Source organism: Petaurus breviceps, unplaced genomic scaffold, assembly GCF_028583685.1.
Source record: "Petaurus breviceps papuanus isolate PSGF00001 unplaced genomic scaffold, PetGlider_PUasm1.0 90925, whole genome shotgun sequence".
In the NCBI taxonomy this organism is placed as follows: domain Eukaryota; kingdom Metazoa; phylum Chordata; class Mammalia; order Diprotodontia; family Petauridae; genus Petaurus; species Petaurus breviceps.
Window position 1 is genome coordinate 34,549,176 of NW_027187380.1, and position 17,175 is coordinate 34,566,350.

At 35.3% G+C, this 17,175-nt stretch overlaps 1 protein-coding gene across 1 annotated transcript in view; it reads right to left on the reverse strand.

The window, feature by feature from the left end:
- Positions 1–16,668, reverse strand: part of LOC138152698 (myosin-3) — a 101,985-nt gene extending 85,317 nt beyond the window's left edge. Inside the window, exon 1 of the mRNA XM_069076786.1 lies at positions 16,658–16,668. The gene's annotated coding sequence lies outside the window, so the exon portion shown is untranslated. The remainder of the gene's footprint in view (positions 1–16,657) is intronic.
- Positions 16,669–17,175: the final 507 nt, after the last annotated feature.

Here is a 17,175-nt window from a genome sequence, read left to right on the forward strand (position 1 = left end):
TGTGGTAGCTGCAAACCCTGAGGACGCTTGGGGTGCTTGCTGCTACAGTAGGACAGAATGGATTGAATCTCTGTGGGGGAAGTCAGCCCAGAAGATAAGGGAAGCTCTTGAGAATAAAATTCTAAAGAGAAAAAGAGATGCATGGCAGAGTGGGCTTGAAGTCAGGGAGACCTGGGTTCAAGTACTGCCTCTCACACTAAAGAGCTGTGTAATCCTGGGAAAGTCACTTCATCTCTCTGGTTCTCAGTTTCCTCAATGGCATAATGAAGGTATTGTACTCCACAGGCTCTAAGGTTCCTTTTGATTCAAAATCTATAACCATAAGAAAAACATGTATAGGAAACATGATTGATACATGGAGATTCAGAGAACAACTTACATGCTAAAATTACGTGCACAGAATATATACATAGGGCAGAGAGCAAAAGAAGAAAATAAAAATTTGCCATAATACTGTAAAAATACTGTCAGGAATACATTAACACTTAAAATGAATAGACTGGCAAGCAAAGCTAAGGAAAATGAAAATTTTTTTCTTATGTAACATAGAAATTGCATAACAGAGAAAGTATCCTAGAGAAGAGGATGAGATGAAGTTCTGTATGCAAAAGAGAGATAAAGAAGGAAGAGGATTGAGAAAAAAATCAGATTTTGTAATTAAGGGATCATTGGAGAGCTGCAAAAATAAAATACACTAACATACTGTTTTGGGAGCTACAAGTTGATCCAGTGAATCTGAAAGCAATTTGGAAATATGCTACCAAAAGCTATTAAGCTTTGACCCAGAGATACCACTAATAGACTTCGATGCAAAAGAGATTTTTTTTAAGAAGAGGAAAAGGAGCCACATGTACCAAACTAAGTATCTCTAAAGGGTACCTTCAAATTGCAGAATAGCTGAGCAAATTCTAGTGCAGGAATGTAACAATATAACTGCCTTAGGAAAGTACAAAGCTGATGATTTTGGAGAAATATGAGAAAATTTGTATGAACTAATACAGAGTGAAGTTAGCAAAACCAGAATAATTTATACAGTAACAACAACGTAAAGACAAAAAAAACCTTTAAAGACCTAAGAACACTGATCAACAAAACAACCAAATATGATTCCAAAGGACTTAATAGTGAAGCATCTTACCCATTTCCTGACAGAGAGATAATGGACATCAGGTGAGGAATGAGACACATTTTTAGTCATGTTTTAGTCAAAATCAGAATTCATTTTGCTGGACTATGTTCATATTTGTTAAAAGTTGATTTTTTTCCCTTTCCCCTCCCCCCCCAAAATATATTTTTTTTAATATTTGAAAAAGAAAATTTTAAGATAGAGTTAGGATGGCAGAGTGAGAGCAAGCATTTTTACCTTAGTTCTTCCATAACCTCCTGCATAACTATAGACCAAATTCTAATCAAGAAAGTCAAGAAAAAGTCACAGTGACTCATTTTTCCAGCTCAGGCCAACCTAGGGAGATAGATATTGGTCTTCAGATACTGGGGTGGGGGCTGACCAGGAGCACAGGTCAGTCTGGGCAGTGGTATAACAGCAAAAGGGAACATTCCAGTGCTCAGAGAAGATAAGGAGACTGAAAACTAGGGAAGGAAATACCTCGACAGAGATTCAGGGGACCCTTGTACAAGACCCTTGTAGCATGGGTGCCAGAATGAATGTCATCTGGCAGCCTTGTTCCACTTCCCAGTTCCAGGGCAGAGAAGAGCACATGCAGGTGCAACAGAGCAGGGTCCCTACCTGTGCAAGGCGTAGGGAACAAGTTGCAGAAACAGATGTGTAGCTCTGAACCCAAGAATAGAGGAGAGACCCAGTTCTAACCTTTATCCCAGCACATAAGCCTGAATTGGAATAAACTCTGGTGGGAAACTAAAACTAAGAAGTCACCAACAGTTAAGTCACTCTAAAACTTGCCCTCTAAAATATTCCTTTGGGCTAAAAGTCTAGAAGTAATCTATAGAAGCTCAACACATAAATCAACATGCCTATACCTGGGACAGGAACTCGCAGAACACAGACCAGGAGGACGAGGAAGCACCAAAAGCTTATACTCCCCAAAACTGAGCTGAGAAAACAGCAGAAGAACATAAAAGAGGGAGACTCAAGAAAGAAAGACCCCTTACAGAAATGAGAAGACCTCAACACTAACATAAAGTCCAAAGTCAAGAAGTGGGCTAGAAAAATGAGCAAACAAAATGAGAATCCCACCATAAAAAAAAAGCTTCTATAGTAATAAGGAAGCTCAAGACACAAACACAGAAGACAGTAACTTGAAAACTTCTATAAGCAGCCTCAAAGAAAAAAATGCAGAGTGGACACAAGCCAAACAAGAATGTCTTAAAAAAATTTTTTTAAGTGTAAAATAAATTGTTTTTAAAATTAAGGGGCAGCTAGGTGGCACAGTGAATAGAGCAGCCCTGTGATCAGGAGGACCTGAGTTCAAATCCGGCCTCAGACACTTAACACTTATTAGTCATGTGACCTTGGGCAAGTCACTTAACCCCAACTGCCCCTCCAAAAAAAAAATTAATTAAGAACAGTGGAGGGAAAATAAAGAGAGCTATGCAAGAAAATTATGAAAAATATCTTGGTAAAATAAATACAAAAATACTAAAGAAAATAATTTCTTGGGGCGGCCAGGTAGCACAGCCAGTAAGAGTACCGGCTCTGGTGTCAGGATGACCTGGAGATCGAATCCTGGGCTCAGACACTTAGCACCCACCCAGAAACACCTGGCCATGTAACCTTGAGGAAGTTACTTAACCCCAATTGCTTAGGGGTGGCCAGGTGGCTCAGCGAGTAAGAGCACTGGCTGCAGTGTTGGGATGACCTGGAGATCGAATCCCAGGCTCAGACACTCAGCACTACACCCAGAAATAACTGGCTGTGTAACCTTAAGCAAGTTACTTAACCCCAATTGCTTAAAAAAAAGAAAATAATTTCTTAAAAATCAGAATTGACCAAGTAGAAGCTAATAACTCCATGAGACACCACAAAACAATAAAATAAAGTTTAAAGTTTTTTTTTAATATGAGAAAATATGAATAATATCCCACAGGAAAAACAACTAACCTGGAAAGTAGATCAAATAGAGCTAAGTCTAATCATAAGATTTTTTAAAATTATAAAGGAAAATTGTCCATATATTTTAGAATTAGAGGTCAATGTAAAAATAGTAAGAATCCACTAATCATGTCCTGAAAGAAATCCCAAAATGAAAATTCCCAGAAATATTATGGCCAAAATTCATAACTCCCAAGTCAAGGCTAAAAGTCTGAAAGCAATAGAAATAATAAATCTAATACTATGGAGCCACAGGCAAGATCATACAAGATTTAGTAGTTATAATTATAAAGGAACAGAGGGCTTGGAATATGACATTTTAGAAGGCAGAGGAGCTATGATCACAACCAAAAATAACCTAGCCAGTAAAACCAAGTATAATTCTGTGGGGGAAGGGAAGAATGGATATTTAATGAAATAGAAACCTTTCAAGCATTCCTGATGAAAAGATTAGAGCTGAGTAGAAAATGTGACATTTAAACCTAAGACTCAAGAGAAATATAAAAGAAAAAGGTAAACATGAATGAGAAATCATAAGGGACTAAACAAAGTTAAACTGTTTAGATTCTTACATAGGAAGATGATACATTTAACTTTATCATCAACAGGGGTCTTAGAGCAAGTCTACTAAGACAAAGGACCTTGGTGTTACTCTGTTATGTTGGGATGATTTTAAAAGAAGAATAGAAAGGTGAAAAAGAGGGTTGCAATCGGAGAAGAGGGAAGAGGAAGGAAGAACAGAGAAAATTATCTCATATAAGTGGTTTGCACAGCACGAGTTTATACATGAAGGGGACAACAGTGGCTAACAGACAACACTTGAGCCACAGTGTCATTGAAACTGGTTCAAGGAGGGGGAAAATACATAAATACACATAGTTAAGTAGAGAAATTAATTTTATCCAATAAGGACATAGAAAGAGAAAAGGTTAAGAGAAGTATTGGGAAGGGGGTCACAAAAGGAATGGTAAATTAAAGGGGGAGTGGTTAAAAGCAAAACACACTCTTGAGGAGGAGACAGCATTCAAAAAAGAGAAAGATAAACATAAGAGAATAGGATGGAGAGAAAAATAAACAGTTAGCAATCATTACCATGGATTGAGTGGGATGAACTTACCTATAAAATGGAAGAGCATTGCAAAATAGATTAGAAGCCAGAATTCAACAATATATTGTTCACAAGAAACACACTTGAAACAGAAAATGCACATAAAGTTAAAATAAGGGGCTGGAGAAGAATCTATTATCCTTCATCTGAAATAAAAAGATGGAAGGGTACACAATTATGATATCATACAAAATAAAAGCAAAAATAGGCCCAATTAAAAAAGAGATAATCAGGGAAGCAATATTTTGCTAATAGGTACTATAGACAATGAATTAATAGTGATAATAAATGTATAGGCATATAAATAGCATAACACACAAATTTTTTAAGGAAAACTTGACCTATAGGAAGAAATAGACAGCAAAATTATGATAGTGGGGGATCTGAATTTACTCCCTCTCAGGCATAGATAAATCTAATCACAAAATAAACATGAAAGTTAGGGAAATGAATAGAATTTTGGAAAAGTTAGATATGATAAACCTCTGGAGAATACTGAATGGGAATAGAAATGAGTATACCTATTTTTCATCTATGTATGGCACTGCCACAAAAACTGATGAGATAATTAAGGCATAAAAACCTCACAAATGCAAAAGAGCAGAAGTATTAAATGTATCTTTTTTTTTTTTAGAGCCATAATGCAATAAAAATTACATTCAACAAAGGGACTTAGAAGCACAGAATAAAAATTAATTGAAAACAAAATAACTAATCCTATAGTATGAGTCAAACAACAAATTATAGAAACAATCAATAATTTCATTAAAAATAATGACAATGAGACAATATACAAAAATTTATGGAATGCAGTCAGAGAAGTGCTTAGGGAGAAATTTGTATTTCTAAAGGCTTACATCAATAAGTGAGAAAAGAGCAAATCAATAAATTGGGCATGTAAATAAAAATAACTAGAAAAAAAAATCCCAATTAAATGTCAAATAAAAATCCAGAAAATCAAGGGAGAGATTAATAAAATTGAAAGGTAAAAAAGTTGAATTAATAAATAAAAACTATTTATAAAAAAAGAAATAAATAATAAATCATTGATTGGTTTGATTTTTTAAAAGAAAGAAGAAAAACAAATTACCAATATGAAAAATGAAAAGGGTGAATTCACAATTAATGAAAATTAAATAAAAACAATTAAGACCATTTTTTCTTACCAAATATATGTCAACAAAATTGACAATCTGAACAAAACAAATGAATCTTTACAAAAATCTAAATTTCCCAGATTAACAGAAGAGGAAATAAAATAATTAAATAACCCTATATTAGAAAAAGAAATAGAACAAGCTATAAATGAGCTTCCAAAGGAAAAAAAAAATTACAACCAGATGGATTTACAAGTAAATTCTCCCAGACATAAAGTAGGTAAAAAAGGAGTCTTGCCAAAATCCTTCTAGGACACAAATATGGTATTGATACCTAAGTCAAGGAGAGTCAAAATAGAGAAAGAAAACCATAGACCAATTTCCCTAATGAGTACTGATGGAAAAAAAAATATATATAATAAAACACTAACAAGGAGACTACAACAAAACATCATAAAGATCATACACTCTTTTTTTTTTAAGCAATTGGGGTTAAGTAACTTGCTCAAAGTTACACGGCCAGTTATTTCTGGGTGTGGTGCTGAGTATCTGAGCCCGGATTTGATCCAGGTCATCCCAACACTGGAGCTGGTGCTCTTACTCGCTGAGCCACCTGGCCGCCCCCAAGATCATACACTCTTGACCAAATTGAATTTATACTGGGACTGGTGTAAATCAAGCCTAGCTAAGTATTAAGAAAGCTATAAGCATAATTGACCACATTAATAACAAAAAATTATAATTATTTCAATAAATTTTTCCTTAAAATGTTAAGAACCATTTATCTAAAACCATCAGTTAACATTATTTGTAATGGGGATAAACTAGAAGCCTTCTCCCCAAAATCAGGATGCCCATTATCACTAAAATTATTCAGTATTGTATCAGAAATTCTAGCAATAACAATAAGAGAAGAAAAAGAAATTATAGGAATGAGAACGGGCCAAAAGGTAATAAAACTATCTCTTTTGGCAGATGATACAATGATATACTTGGAAAATCCTACGGAGTCAACTAAAAAGTTAGTGGAAACAATAATTTTGGCAAAGTATCAGGATATAAACTAAACACACATCAGCATTTCTATGGACCACCAACAAACCCCTATTAGAAGAGATAATAAAAGATATTTTATTTAAAATAACCATAGACTGAATAAAATACCTTGAAGCATACCTACCAAAACAAAACCCAGGAAGTACATGAGCATTATTATAAAACACTTTTTATACAGATAAAGTCAGATTTAAATAACTGAAGAAATATTGTGTTCATGAGTAGGCAGAGCCAACATAATAAGAATGACAATTCAACCTAAACTAATCTTGTTATTCAATGCCATCCTAATTAAATTACCAAAAATTATTTTATTGAGCTAGAAAAATAATAATAATAATATTCATTTGGAAGAAAAAAAGGTCAAGAATATGAAATTAATTTAAAAAAATGTAAGGAAGGAGGTTTAGCAGTACCAGATCTTATACTACATTATAAGGCAGTAAGTATTAAAAGCATTTGGTACTAGTTAAGAAATAGAAAGATGAGTCAATGGAACAGATCAGACATGTAACACATAGCAGTAAATGATTACAGAAATCTTGTGCTTGACAAATGTAAAGATTCACGCTTTGGGGATAAAAATTCATTATTCAATAAAAATTGTTGGGAAAATTGGGAAGCAGTCTGGCAGAAATTGGGTATAGATCAATATCTTATATCATTCACCAAGGTAAGGTCAAAATGGATATATGACCTACAGATAAAGGGAAATATCCTAAGAAAATTCAAAGAACAACCTATCAGAATTATGGATAGGAGAAGAATTTATGAATAAACTGTGAGATGTAAAATGGATAATTTTAATCACATTAATTTAATTATATTTAATTTAACTACATTAAATTAAAAAGTGTTCATACAAATAAAATCAATGTTACCAAAATTAGAAGGAAAGCAGAAAATTGGGGATGGGGGAGGTGATATTTACAGATAGTTTCTGAGATAAAGGTCTTATATCTCAAATACATAGAGAAGTTTTCAAAATTTATAAGAAAATGGTTCGTTCCCCAATTGGTAAATGGTTAAAGAATATGAACAGGAAGCTTTTTTTTGAGGGGGGAAGGTAGGGCTCCTGGGGTTAATTGACTTGCCCAAGGTCACACGGCTAGTTTTGTGTTAAGTGTCTGAGGCTGGATTTGAACTCAGGTCTTCCTGACTCCAGGGAAACAGGCAGCTTTTGAAGGAATAATTCAGAGCTATCTATAATCAGATGAAAAAATTGCTCTAAATTATTACTGATCAGAGAAATGCAAATTAAAACAGCTTTGAGATATCATCTCACACCTACCAGATTGGCTAAAATGATAGAAGGAGAAAATGATAAATGTTTCAGGAGATGTGGAAAAATTGGGACACTAATACAGTGCTGGTGGCACTATGAACTGATTTCAATCATTTGGAAAAGTAATCTAGAATTATGCCCAAAAAATTATAAAACTGTGTATACCCTTTGACCCAGCAATATCAATATTAGGTCTGTTTCCCAAGGTGATCAGGAAAAAGTAAAAGAACCTTTATGTTTTAAAATATTTATAGCAGCTCTCTTTATGGTGTCAAAGAACTGGAAATTAAGGGGATGGCCATCAATTCGGGGAATGACTAAACAAGATGTGGTATATGATTGTGATTGAATACTTCCTTGCTGTAAGAAATGATGAGCAAGTTGATTTTAAAAAGGCTTGTAAACATTTGCATTAAATGATAAATAGTGAAATGAGAAGAATCAAGAGAATGTTGTGTATAGTAACAATAATATTGTTCAAAGAATAACTGTGAATGACTAAATTATTCTGGGTATTATAAATACTCAAATCAACTAGTACCTATAAAGGAAGATGCTATCCACCTCCAGGAAAAAATTGATAAATAGACATATGCATAGTATGGTTTAACATATGTGAATATACATGTGTATGTGTATGTATGTCTGTATTGCGTATGTGTGTATGTATGTATAACAGGAGCCCCTGTTAGTTTGGGTATTTCATTGACCCAGACTACTTGAATCTCATTATCTCTTAAGGTGGTTTTAAGTGGTACTTGACATAATGGGCTTTTCATTAATCAGACTATTTGAATCTCATCAATAGAAATACTATCTACATAATCAATGGTGAATGACTTAATAATAACTCTGATTGACAAAATGACCCAGCACAATTCCAAAGGACTCAATCAAAAATAATATCCAGAAAGAATTACAGAGACTGTATGCATATTGAAACAAACTATTTGCTCTCTCTTTTCTTTTTTGTTTTGCTTCTTCTTTCTTGTGGTTCATTCCACTGGTTATAATTCTTCTTTACAACATGACTAAAGTTAAAATATACTTCATGTGAAGGTATATGTAGGACCTATATCAGATTGCATGCCATCTTGGGGGCAAAGGGGGAGGAGAAGAAGGGAGAGGAAATTTGAAACTCAAAAGCTTGTGGAACTAAATGCTGTGAAGTAAAGATAAAGTAATTAATTTATTTTTAAAAATATAATATCCATCTCCAGATTGAGAATTGAGAGGAATAAAAAGCCTGAGAGACAGTTTTTGGATAATTTAGAATTGAATTATTAATTAGGTTAGCTAAATATCAATAAATTGATGATGTGGGGTTTTTTTTCAATAACCAAAGACAAAATCATGGAGACACTGAATGCTTTAAATACTTTTGGAAAAGAGTGTCCCTGGTGGGTGAAAATTAGCACTGATTGCTGAACGATTAATTAGAAGTCTTCAGCTCCTCTTGCTGAGAATATGGCTTGATCTTGAGATTCAGTGGCCTCCAGCAATCTGAACAGAAGAATCCATCTCTACCCAGACCACTCTGGCTGGTGTTCTCCTTCATGAGCTGGGTCATCTTAAACCCCATTTGAGTGGTACAAGGACATGGGTTTATTTCTTTGGGGCAGGAATTCACCCAGATTAGATTTTGTTTACACTTCAAATAGAAGTAATGTCTCCTAGTTGGTTGCGGTCCTACTCAAGATTGAGGAGCATGTACCCCAAGGATTAGGGCAATTTCCTCTATCAGCCATGTCCTTCAGAGACTGGCTGACTGATCTACAGGGGTTGGTCCCTAAATAAGGAAATTAAAAGCCTGTGTAAGAGGGGAATATTATGGTACCTTGTTTTACTCCCACAAAAGTTATTCGGAGATAATCAATAGCTGTGGGGAAGCTCGCTTATCTTATTTTACTAAGACAAACGCCATCCTGGCTCCAGATGGACTAGAAAGGTTAAACTGGAAAAACTGGTTTAAGCCTGAGGGGTAATGCCCCGGTCATAAGCATCCTCACTACTACTACCACACCTACATAATCTGCATAATCTACAGAAGGGAATGTAAGGTAAAACAACCCTAACTCTGATAGGAAAGGTAGAACTGGTTACCCTCACTTCTGCCTCTGTATTGGTGTGGGTGCTCTCAGTGAGCACTACACCCGCTCTCTCGGAAATGCCTTCCTCTGTGTTTCAGAGTTCTTCCAGAGAGAAGGGACTTGCTGTATTTAGGGGTATATCATATAGATCTTCTAAGGGCCCCCAGGGAAGCAGTGGACAACAGAAGCCTATTCAGGCTAACTCCCTGATCCTATCTGGGAAGTCCTGTGATCCCCACAAGCATATTTCTCACACCTGGATTCTAAATTAATAATAGGTTCTTAATATAATAGAAAATAATTTCTCTTAGAACTGAGGTTGACATTTTTCCCTCTCTTTTTCTTTCTTTTTTCCTTGAGAACATGACTAATGCAGAAATTGGTTTTGCATGACTTCATATCCATCATGGGTTTTGTATTTTTTGCCTCTTCAGTGGATGGGCTAAGGGAGAGTATTTGGAAGTGAAAACAAAATGAATTTAATCTGTTGAAAAATCTCTTTAACTAAAAAATTAAATATAAAAATAAGATAATCAGTCACTTTGGGGAGAGTTAATTTCCATTGAGTGATGATGAGGGCAAAATACAAATAGTTTGCAAATAAATGAAAGGATATAAATGGAAGCAGTGAATGTAGTTTTTTTTTTTTTTTGTAGATAACTTTTCAGGGAATATTGAATCAAGACCAAGGATTTTCCCCTTTTCTACTTCCTCATTTAGAAATCAACTAATGTAGGAAATCTCTCTTAAAGATTTCCACAGGTCAAAATCTTAACAGACAGAAAAAGAAATTCTAAGTTTGGGCTAATGGTACTCCTGTTCATTGTGTTTGCTCAGACAGGTCTGGAGAAGTGTTGATTTTCTTTTGTTTTAACAAGTAATATGGAAATTGACATCTCTTTGACCAAGATTTGGGTGATCTAAATCATGTACCCCAAGATCCTCATTGTAGTATAGCCCAACCTCCTATTGTGTTAATCAATTAGAGTTGATTACAAAAGGCAGAACAAGAATTTATACCCTAACGCAGTCAAACCCCTTCCCCCGTCCCCCCCCCCCCCGCCCCCTCGCCCCGGCTATCTCTTCTCCCATTGGCTGAGAGGTGGGCCCAAGTCTTGGCACGAAAATCTTCCCCAATGGCAAACAACAGGGAAGCCCTCCACTATCCCTCAGTGGCTAAGAGATAGGCTTAGGAGGAACAAGGATGCTGACTGACAGCAAAAGAGAAGGGGTGAGGTCCCAAAGCAAGGGTAGAGGAGTGAGCTCGGACTGTCCCTGACTCCCACTGGCCGGGAGGAGGGGCTCACAGAGGCAGAAAATGGGAAAGCCTCCGGAAAGGGCTTGTAGTTTGACAGATTGACAGCAGTAATGCAGGGGAGGGAGAGGGGAGAGGTGAAGTAGACAGTCAGAACTGACACCAATTTATAAGATACATTCTGAGAAGTTTTCAAGTCTTCACTCCTCAGAAACCACTACTCAGGAAACACTTTCAATATTCAAAGTATTCAAGAATACTTCAAGGAGTGTACAAACTGAGTCCATCACCATTTGGTCTAAGACAGATGGCCAAAAGACCATCCTTTTATCAAGATGCTGGCATTATAAAAAAAAAAAAAAGCAATTAAATTACCTAGAAACTGTCAGAATTTTTTTAATCATCACAATGGGAGGAGAGATATGTCAATAGCTTAAGGAGATGAATATTTAAGTTTTTTATTACTATTATTATTTAAGTGGAGGGTATAGGTTAGAATTTATGGTTAGAAATGAATTTTAGGGTTAGAAATTAATTTAGGGTTAGAATAGGGGCACATTTGAAGGCAATTAGGGAAGAAACTAGTAGAGAAGGAAAGTTTCATGATTTGAGAGGGGAGAGAAAAAGAAACATTTCAATTTGCTGGAGAAAACCAAAGTGGATGGAATCAAGTACACTTATAGAAGTGTTGGTCTGGGCAAGGAGAAGGGCCTCTTTGTCAGAGAACAGAACATGCTCTTAAGGATGGGTAGTGGAAGGGGTTGGGGTAGGATGTATAATTTTTTAGAGCCATGTTCCCAGACCCAACCTACTGAAAATATTTTGACACTTTCAGAAACACATACCCAGTAAAATTTTCATGCCTTTGTCTCTAGTGGTGCCCATTTTCCTGAAAGGTATGTGCAAGATGATCTTTTCTGTTCTAATTCATCTTGCCTTGTCGGCTACATTTTATATTATTGATCACCTTCTCCTGGATACTCCACCCTCCTCTCTGAGTTTTGGTAACACTACTACTTTCTGCTGATTCTTTTTCTACAAGACTTAACTAAATAACTGGCATATAATAAATACCTGTTGATTGATTCATTGATTGGTTGGATACTACCTTCGCCTCCTCTCAAGTATAGTCTTAGGTAGTAAATGAAGAGCAGAGGTAGATGAAGAAATAATCTCTGAGCATAAGAACAGAAGCTGAGGATTCCAGTTCCAAAAATACAACTGTAACAAGAGACAAATTTTCTCTCAGACCTCATCAAAATACCAGTGATGCTTAGTGCAATTAAAGAGAGCTCTGGGTCCTTTTATAGAACATATGCCAATCAGAAGCAGAGTCTAATCAAAACCCTTTTTGGAGAATTTGAACTCTGAGAAGCCCAGAAGTTCAAAGAGTCCCTGAAGCTCATCAGGACATCTCTATGAAATAATCCTGTGCCCTACTATGTTGACTATGGAATCTTCTTATCCTCTTCCTGTTAAGACCAAAGAACTGCATATTTAGGTTTGTTTGTATTTTATCTTATTTGTACCAAGGCTTCCTCTCTAAATATTCTAAGTCAGATGCCCACCAGAGATAATTTTTACAAGAGGAATAATAACAAGGTAGTGGAATTGGATTTCTGTTTAGAATTTTCTCTCAAACTGGCTGACTTGATGGATACTTTAAAAAGAAACTGATCAGGTGACTAGAACATAAAGAGCATATCACACTCCTGAGCCCAACGACAAAAATGAAGTCACTATAGTAAATAAATTCCTGGGGCGGCCAGGTAGCACAGAGAGTAAGAGCACCGGCTCCAGTGTTGAGAAGACCTGGAGATCGAATCCCGGGCTCAGACACTTAGCACCCACCCAGAAACATGTGGCCGTGTAACCTTGAGCAAGTTACTTAACCCCAATTGCTTTAAAAAAAAAATAAATTCCTAACTCCTAGCCACAGTCTTATGAAGAGTCTCAATTGGATTCAAGAATGAGATAATATTTGCTAAGAGAGAGATGCCAGTTCCTTCAGGTGTAAATTCTGTGAGAACAAAATGGGCTAAGAATGAATTATGGAACTTCAAGGGTGTAGTTAGGTTGGCCAGATGAGTTCTTGGGCACTCACTTTTAAGACCAGTTGTTAAGTAAAAAGAAGTTAGCACACAGGGACAAACTACATTTTCCTTATTTTTTAATTGCCTCAATTCTAATTATAAAAAAGGAAAAGGACAGACAGATTCACTAGTGAATTCTATCAAACATTTAAAGAACAACTGATCCCAATATTCTACAAAATATTTGGGAAAATTAGTGAAGAAGGAGTCCTACAAAATTCTTTTTATGACACAAATATGGTACTGATACCTAAATCAGGAAGAGATAAAACAGAGAAAGAAAATTATAGACCAATCTCCCTCATGAATATAGATGCAAAAATTCTAAATAAAATACTAGCAAAAAGACTACAGCAACTTATCTCAAGAATAATACACTTTGATCAGGTAGGATTTATTCCAGGAATGCAAGGATGGTTTAATATTAGGAAAATCATCAGTATAATTGATCACATCAACAATAAAACTAGCAGATACCACATGATCATCTCAATAGATGCAGAAAAGGCTTTTGACAAAATACAACATCCATTCCTATTAAAAACATTAGAAAGTATAGGAATAAATGGAGCCTTCCTTAAAATAATAGGTAGCATCTATTTAAAGCCATCATCAAGCATTACATGTAATGGGGAGAAGCTAGAAGCATTTCCCATAAGATCAGGGGTGAAACAAGGGCGTCCACTATCACCCCTCTTATTCAATCTGGTACTAGAAATGTTAGCAGTAGCAATTAGAGAAGAAAAAGAAATCAAAGGAATCAAATTAGGCAAAGAAGAGACCAAGTTATCGCTCTTTGCAGATTATATGATGATATACTTAGAGAATTCTAGAGAATCAAGTAAAAAACTACTTGAGACAATAAATTTGGCAAAGTTGCAGGATATAAAATAAACCCACATAAATCCTCGGCATTCCTATATATTTTCAATGAAATTCAACAGCAAGAGATAGAAAGATTAATTCCATTTAAAGTTACTGTAGACATTATAAAATATTTGGGAATCTACCTGCCAAAACAAACCCAGGACCTATATGACCACAACTACAAAACACTTTTCACACAAATAAAGTCAGATCTAACTAATTGGAAAAATATCAATTGCTCCTGGCTGGGTCGAGCTAATATAATAAAAATGACAATTTTACCTAAATTAAATTATATATTTAGTGCCATACCAATTAATTTATCAAAAAAAAAACTTTATAGAGCTAGAAAAAATAGTAATAAAATTCATTTGGAAGAATAAACAATCCAGAATATCAAGGGAATTAATGAAAAGAAATGCTAGGGAAGGTGGACTAGCTATACCAGATTTCAATCTGTATTATAAAGCAGCAGTCATCAAAACTACTTGGTACTGGCTGAGGAATAGAGGAGTGGATCAATGGAATAGATTAGGCACATGAGATTCAGAAATCAACAACTATAGTAATATATTGTTTGATAAACCCCCAGACCCTGGTTTTGGGGATAAGAACTCACTATTTGACAAAAACTGCTGGGAAAACTGGAATACAGTATGGCAGAAACTGGGCATAGACCATTATCTAACACCATATAGCAAAAATCAAGTCTAAATGGGTGCATGATCTAGGTATAAAGGTTGATACTGTAAGCAGTCTCCTAAAACAAGGAATAGTTTACCTATCAGACTTGTGGAAAGGGAAAGACTTTATGACTAAACAAGAATTAGAGAACATTATAAAATGCAAAATGGATAATTTTGACTACATGAAATTGAAAAGCTTCTGTACAAACAAAGCCAATGTAACCAAGATTAAGAGGGAGGTGGGAAATTGGGAAAGAATCTTTACAACCTATGTCTCTGAAAAGGACTCATCTCTAAAACATACAGAGAATTGAATCAAATTTATAAGAATACAAGTCATTCCCCAATTGATAAATGTTCAAAGGATATGAACAGGCAGTTTTCAGAGAAAGAAATTAAAGATATCTATAAGCACATGAAGAAATGCTCTAAATCGCTATTGATTAGAGAAATGCAAATCAAAACAACTCTGAGGTACCACATCTCACCAGTCAGATTGGCTAAGATGACAAAACAGGACGATAAATGCTGGAGAAAATGTGGGCAAATTGGAACACTAATGCATTGCTGGTGGAGTTGTGAACTGATCCAGCCTTTCTGGAGAGCAATCTGGAATTATGCCCAAAGGGCTATAAATACTTTCATACCCTTTGATCCAGCAATACCACTCCTAGGGTTATATCCCAAAGAGATCAAAGAAGTGGGAGAAAGACCATATGTACAAAAATGTTTATAGCAGCTCTTTTTGTGGTGGCAAAGAATTGGAAATTAAGGGGGTACCCATCAATTGGGGAATGGCTGTAGTATATTGTAGTATATGCATGTTATGGAATACTATTGTGCTATAAGAAATGAGGAGCAGATGTATAAGCCTGGAGAGGCTTATACAAACTGATGCTGACTGAGAATAGAACCAGGAGAAATTTGCACACAATTACAGACACAACATATGTGTGATGATCAACTTTGATAGACTGGACTCCTCTCAGCAATGCAGTGATACAAGTCAATCCCAAAAGACTCATGATGGAGAGAAATATGTGCATCCAGAGAAAGAACTAGAAATAACTGAGTTTATATCTAGGTGGAAGCAAAATACCTGATCTTTTTCCTTCTCTTATTTGGTTTTATGTCTTCTTTACCATTTTTCATTCCAGCTGATATAATCCGTCTTTATAACCTTACTAATGTATAATGTGAAAGTATTTACAGATTCTATACTTGACTATATGCCACCATGGTGGGGGGAGGGGAGGGGAGGAGAGGGAGGGAGATAAAATGTGAAACTCAAGGAATTGTGGAATTGAATCCTGTAAACTAAAAGGAAACATACACATTTATTTTTAAAAATTTAAAAAAATGAATAAAGAAATTAGGCAGAATTGTCATATAAAATGGTAACTGAAAAAAAAAGGAAAAGGATCACATGTATAAAAATATTTATTGCAGCTATTTTGGTGGTGGTAATGAATTTGAAATTGAGCGAATGCCTATTCAGCTGGGGAATGGCTGAACAAGTTGGGGTATATGAATGTAATGGAATACATATATAAGAAATGACGAGTGCCTGCTTTCAGAAAAACCTGGAAAGTTTTACATGAATTGATGCTGGGTAAAGTGAGCAGAACCAGAACACTGTGCACAGTAACAGCAACATTGTATGATGATCAGCTATGATTGAATTAGCTCTTCTCAGCAATACAGTGATCCAAGACAATTCCAAAAGACTCGTGATGGAAAATGCTATCCATATCCAGAGAAATAACAATGAAATCTGAATGCAGATAGAAGAATACTACTTTCACTTTTTTTGTGGCTTTTTCCTTTTGTTCTGTTTCTTCTTTCACTACATGACTAATATGGAAATGTTTACATGATTGTACATATATAGCCTATATCAGATTGCTTGCCATCTTGGGGAAGGTGAGTGATAGTGAGAAAGGGAGAAAAAATTTAAAACTCAAAATCTTATGAAAAAATGAATGCTGAAAACTATATTTACATGTAATTGGGAAAAAATACTATTTACAAAAAAATAAATTGCTTCATTTCCCCATGTACAAATATGTATGAAAGCACACACAGGTTCTTCAGATCACGGCTCATATTTAGGGTTTATACAACTGGGCACTCTGCAAAAAAGTGAAGGAAAGAAGATAGAAACAAAATTATAGTTCATTGTGCATATAAAATGAGTACCCAATTCATGAATGACTCAACATACAAATGGATCGCATGTTCTGCACTGTAGGTGGGAAAAAATTCCTCATAGATCTATGGAAAAGGAGCCACCATATTCTTCTCTTGGAAGATGGCCAAAATTGCTGCATTGGTTGAGGCATGAATGATCAATTTTAAACCCTTACTATAATTTTCCATAGAAATAATAGCTGAACTGGTTCTATCTCTGTGCTACACAAAATACCTGAAATGCAGGACTATTTCAGCAACTTTCATACAACTTGTCCCATAGCTATTTTGGTGGCATTATTTCTTAGAATAAATTATGTCAGTCAGTTCTACATCAAATTTCTGATTTTATCGATCAAATGGGATTTTTGTAGGTTA